The 6,000-nt window shown below is 38.4% G+C and overlaps 1 long non-coding RNA gene across 1 annotated transcript; it reads left to right on the top strand.

The window, feature by feature from the left end:
- Nucleotides 1-2,865: 2,865 nt before the first annotated feature.
- On the top strand, nucleotides 2,866-5,708 carry LOC138410521 (uncharacterized). The gene is made up of 2 exons (XR_011243232.1): nucleotides 2,866-4,595; nucleotides 5,002-5,708. It is a non-coding gene; the product is annotated as an uncharacterized lncRNA (long non-coding RNA).
- Nucleotides 5,709-6,000: the final 292 nt, after the last annotated feature.

Below are 6,000 nucleotides of genomic sequence, written 5' to 3' on the forward strand. Positions count from 1 at the left end.
ACTTTCCATCCAAGTATTCTGCAAGTATCATATAGAGTTCCAGAAAAAGAAATAAGAATGCAATATTATGCAAATATCAGAACTTTATATAAATTACTGTGGTGATACCTTGAAGGTGGTTATAAATGATACAGTGCCTCAGACAAATTCTGAGCTTATTTCTACCCCCACTCATTTCTTAATCTTAACGAAGCCTGATTCCAGCCTCCTTAGAAGCCATTTTTCTAGATTCTTTGTGTTTTAACAAGACATGTACTTCTCACATATGAACATATAGCAGGAAACCTTGCAATGTGGTGACTATTGTCTTGTGCAGCCATAATCTTACTTTCGACACAATTGCACTACAGCATAGATGACAGAGCAGTTCCTGTGTGGCTGTGATTGTAGCAGTGTAAATGTCACAGACTGTGTTGGTACCACGAAGCAGAAGGTATATTAGATACCTCATCATCGCTGAGGACATAACAAGCCCAACTATAACTTCGACCTCTAGCCAATGAATGGTACAAGCTGTCAATCACACGCCATCCATGCCCCTACCAATCGTCTATTTTACTTGAAATGGGACTGTAATTTACTAAATAGCCATCATGCTGTTTTGAAGAAGACTTGAAACTAGAGATTGAGACCATGAATGTTTAGGAAAAGAACATGTTAACTGATGTTATAAATCAAATGAAGAGCAGGGTCATTTTCTCATAGACTTACTAAAGAAACTGACTTAATTTTGCAACCAGCGGAGCCGCCCACTGCCTGTATTGAGAGAATAAAGTATTCTGGCACTTTTGCATTGGCTTCACTTTCTGGACCCAGAGTCTAGCTAATGATGTATAGTGGAATACGAGTATTTCTTGTTTGTATTTATTTTCCTGCTAAAATCAATCACTTCTCCGTCTTTTAACGAACTAGCTTTATGCTTGTAAAGCAGGTTGTGGGAGTATGAAAAATATACTGCAATCAGTAATATCAGATTTAAGTAAAGTAGCAGTAGTTTGGATCAATATAGGTTAAAATGTTAAAGTGTGTGTTTATAAAAGATGTTCCAGCCCCAGTAGGCCATGATTTTCAGGAATATCTGGGTTTTCAACTGAATAAAACCATATAGTTTTTTGGATCTTCACATGTACATACACACATATAACTGCATGTGTCACAAAGGCTCTTCTCCCTCAGATGACTCACCAGAGCCTGTTACTCCCATTCCAGCTTTTCCAACGTTACAGAAAGGCTTGTGATGTGTGTCAGGTTTCTGACATGTTACTTTAAAACTCACAGACCCTCATGGGTGGCACCAAAAGGAGTCCTCCTACAAACCAGAACAAACAAACTGGCAAAAGCATTGCGCATGTCAGAAGTGACATAATGAGAGCAATGAGAGAGTACTTTTCTTACAGCTGAACATCTGAATGCTATCTGTGGCCATGAGCCATGGTTGGTCAAACCATATTGTCCCTAATCCTTTGAAACTGCCTCCCTTCAAGTTAAACATGTCAAAAACTGAAGACTTATGGAAAAAATGTCCATGTCCTGTTTCAACCTCGATCAAAGGTGTTAGTGTTTAGTTGGTGGATAGTTAGACATATCAATAAATGTAAGTCTGATGAGGCTGAATTAACTAACTAGTTTAGCCAGATTTTTAAAAACTAATTACTGTATTTGGAGGTTATTAAAGTACATTCGAAGTTTAAGTACAAATTTCTTCTGTATACTGGGATTTCGTTTGTATAACGAATAGTATAAGTAATACATCTATTATAAGTGTTTGCCTTCATTTTTCATGCCTACAAGTTTGGATGAACTGTAGCTTATAACTGAATGCTGACTATTTTCTCTGCATCCAGCTTTTATTTGTTGCCACATTTAGATTTGTTCATTGTTTTGCCAGAATGGCAACATAACCGTCAGAAACAACATGCAACCTATGAATCAAGAATACATTCTAATTAAACAAGTAACATTAACACAAGCCTAAAATCTACTTCTAAATTCAACTTCTGACCTTGTTGCTGTTTACAGACATATGTGTGTATCATTGTTGGTTACTGGGTAACAAAGCAGCTTTCAAACTTTGAATACATTTAAATATTGAACTAGAGAGGTCAGCTTTGATTAAGAGCAGAATAAATAAGCACACCAGCACAAAGAAAGTGGAGACTGACTTCATAAAGGAAGAAAAATTAAGAAAGAAATTCAAATTTAAAAAGATGAAGATAAGTTCTCTAAGAAACATTTATGTATAAGAGCTCACAAACCTCCTCAAACGCTTATTGGTAATTCCATCAACAATATCTTATACATTACAGGTCATATTATTTTATCTTGCTTAAGTTTAGTGCAATTATCCATGGAAAAACATTTCATAAACTCAATTCATTAAAAATATACCTGTATTGTGTTATTCATCACAAAGAAACAGGCTTGATTCATAGATGTAACTTTTTTAACTTTTTTAACTTTTCAAACCAAAAAGCTGATGTGAAAATCTTGCCCACATTCTGTACGGTAATAAAAACATAATGTGATAATGAAAAAAATGACTTCCCATCAAGGTTCATCTTTGAGGCTGAATAAAGTTTTATATATTCAATCTATTTGTGCTTCCTCACATCAAGAAGGAGCATTCAAATGTTTACTTCAGCTCTGGTGAGCTGAGAAATGCCAGTAATGTCCTGAAATAAGTCACGGCAACTGCAAAAAAACAAAACAAAAAAAAAGAGACGGCTGGATCTGCGAATGGTTTGCATAAATAGAAAAATAAAACATTCATCCAGCCGTAACTAGTTCATTCCAAACTCACAGTCCTGCTCTCAGAATTGAATGTTCCCTGAGTTTTTTGGAATTGAGTGGATTCTACAAGGCGGAGTGGCAGATGAAACCGCTCTGTGCTTTTGGTGTGCGAGCTCGATAAGGCAGCATTTAATGTGGGAATACAGGAGGGAGGTGGGGGAGCGGAGGAGTGAAAGTTATGTTGTCAGGGAGGAGAACAATTGGGGAGGACAAGGGAGGCACAGAAGATAAGAAGCACAACAAAAAAGCATCATCTGTTTGCTGTAATGCTCCGCTAAAATGTATTGGTTTTTCTCATGTTTCATTTCCTGCGAAGCCGAGGCTGGGCAGAGGAGAGAAGGGGGGGGCAATAGAGCAAGTGAACATTCAACAACACCTTTTGTGTCCTTCACATCCACGGGGAAGTTTTTTTTTCTTTCTGCCTCAACATCTGTGTTGTTTTTATCATCAAACTCCCCAAGGAGTGCAAAGAATATTAAATAAGCAATACGAAATAATAACTGACCCAAATTAGATGTCTCTACTAATTGTTACATTCTCATGGTAATATAAATGTGTCGTATATTTGATGTAGTATCCAACTCCTAACATCTATCAGCAACCACCATCATTAAAGCCTCCAACCATGGCCACATGAGACCACTTGGTTGGATTGAAGTGGTGATGTCAGTTTCGGTTTCACGGGAGGATGTCTTGACTTCACGTAGGGCAAATTGATGTCAGGAATGGAGGAAGCAGGGGAGGTGGTGGTGGTGAGGGTCTCGTGGTGCATGCTAAAGTGCCAGTGAGTGGACTGGCATCTATTATTTATCTCCCCTACCCACCATTAAGCCTGTAATGAGCTGGTTTAATTCACTGGGCAAACAGGCTTACAGCAGTCATGTATCAATAAATGTTAATTATCCTGGCTCCTGGTCGTGTCTCAGAGTGCCCCTGTGCTGCAGTCCTGGCCTGTTTGCTCCAGCATGGAATCCAATATGTTGGATGTCAATGCTGCATCAAATGAGGAATGTGGTGGGTGTTGTTTCGACAATTAGGGATTTTTTTTAGCATATTGGGGCAAAGCGCTCCTGCTGGAGCAACTGGCTTATCTGATGCTTTGGCAGTGAGGCTATTAATCCACCAACGGATCAGGTATTTTACATCCCATGCTATTAATCCAGGTAGAATAACTGGGAGTAAATAGGAGATGAGTCTGAGCTTTGAAGATCAGAAAATCATTTATTGGCATTTAAATTTAAGCTGTTCAACAAGATGCCAAGATATCCTTCATTTCTACAGTGCACTGATTACCTTCATTATACAATTGATAAAGAATAGATATCTAAGCTTGACAAAACACTTCACAGTCTGCAGTTTTCACTTCTGTATTGAACAGACATGATCACTGACCAGATCAGTGGATTTTAGCAGTGGAGCCTGAGACCACTAATGTCAGTTTTGCCCCCATCACTTCCACTTTCTAAAAGGCTGCAAAAATCATCAAAGGAACCATGAAGCTATAACACTGACACAAGCGGGTGATGGCTTTGATCGCTTTTTTGTACTGAACTGAACGTAGCACTTTAAGGAATATACTTAACATAGTACTACACTATTACCAAACAGACCCAGCAAATGGCACAGTGTAACAGTGTTGTGTTTAGTTACAACTGCATTTTGATGGTGATGCGATAACTTAGCTTGGAAAAATAGAGAACAAACTGTGAAGTCAGTGACTACAAATCTTTTTGGTCCAATATGTACACACCTCAAATTCTTAAATCTTCAAATAAAGAAAAAGTTGGATTGTCACTTTATACTTGGTAAGATGGGGATGAGAAGATACCTCTTCCATGCCTATTTGCTAAATATTAGCAGTTAGCATAGCTTAGTGTAAAACCTGGAGACGGAGGGGGAAATGGCACTTAGCTCTTGATGAAACAAAAACGATAGGGCATATTAATTAGTGTGATTTTAAGATAGGCCTCATACTGGCACCTGTATCTTAAACAGATCATGTAAGCATGATAGAAATTCCTCATCTACTTCTAAAAACAACAGCGGAGAGCGACAAAACATTTAACCTGACTTGTGGAACCCCCCCTCAGCAGTCCAGAGAGAGGACTAGATTCCCCTCTTGGACACCCACAGATCACACACCTCCAATTAATTCATCTACATGTAATTCAGTTTGAAAAAGAACAATGTCTTCTGCCTTTCTTTTCACAGTTTGGGACACTAGCAAACCATCACTGAGACAGAAGTGATATATCTGCACCCACCTTGCTTCTGTTAAGTTGAATCAGTGAGGGTGGCTGTAAAGAAGGAAAAAAAACTATGCTTGGGATTAACGTTACAGTTCAGAAGGAATGACATTAATCAAAGACAATCATCCTTTTGGACAGTGTGGCTCGTTAGCCAGCAAAACAGCACAGAGCAGCACTTAGCTCTAATCTCTCTCTCTCTCTCTCTCTCTCTCACACACACACACACACACACACACACAGATGGTTTTCTTAAGACATGACTTGGTTCAGCTTCAGCAGCCACTGTGGTGCATTTTTTCCAGTTCAAGTGCAGTTCAGTTCAGTTCAACTCATCCCCTCAGCACTCCCTGGGGTTCATCCAGAGAGAGACACATGACATGATTAATGAGCAACAGAGGTGGCTGATGGGAGAAAAGGAAGGAGGGGAAACCACAAATACTACGTCAGGAAAAATAATAAATAAGGGTATGAGGGTGTGCAGAAGAGTGAAGAGGGAGAAGGTCAGGACAGTTGAAAAAACATCCATCAGTATAATGACGTTGATGAAACATTCAAATACAGCTTCATTCACTCAAAGATGCATCTTAGCCTTTCTGGCAGGTGGTACAAAGAAAATTGGAAAAACACTGATGTTTTCAGTACTAAAGATTTTAGTCCAATTTGCTTTTTGGCTACTAGGCTGCGGTCAAGGTTGCTTAGATACTATGGTTGCTGCAAAGAAAATAAAGATAATGATTTAAAAAGGTATTGGGGAGTGTTCTTGCATGTGTTATGAGTTGCTCTAGACCAGAAAAGAAAAATGGGGTTTGCTTTACAAGAGAAAGAAAGGAGTTGTAAAAGCTGTTCAGTTGTTAAGATGTGGTGAAATAGAAAATGAGTTAGTGAAAAGAAGAAAAAGTAATTAAAGCTTTTTATCAGATTATTTTTCTAAAATTAAGCTCTTATTTAAAATGTATTTTTC

The sequence above is a fragment of the Paralichthys olivaceus genome, chromosome 6 (genome assembly GCF_024713975.1).
Source record: "Paralichthys olivaceus isolate ysfri-2021 chromosome 6, ASM2471397v2, whole genome shotgun sequence".
Taxonomy (NCBI): Eukaryota; Metazoa; Chordata; class Actinopteri; order Pleuronectiformes; family Paralichthyidae; genus Paralichthys; species Paralichthys olivaceus.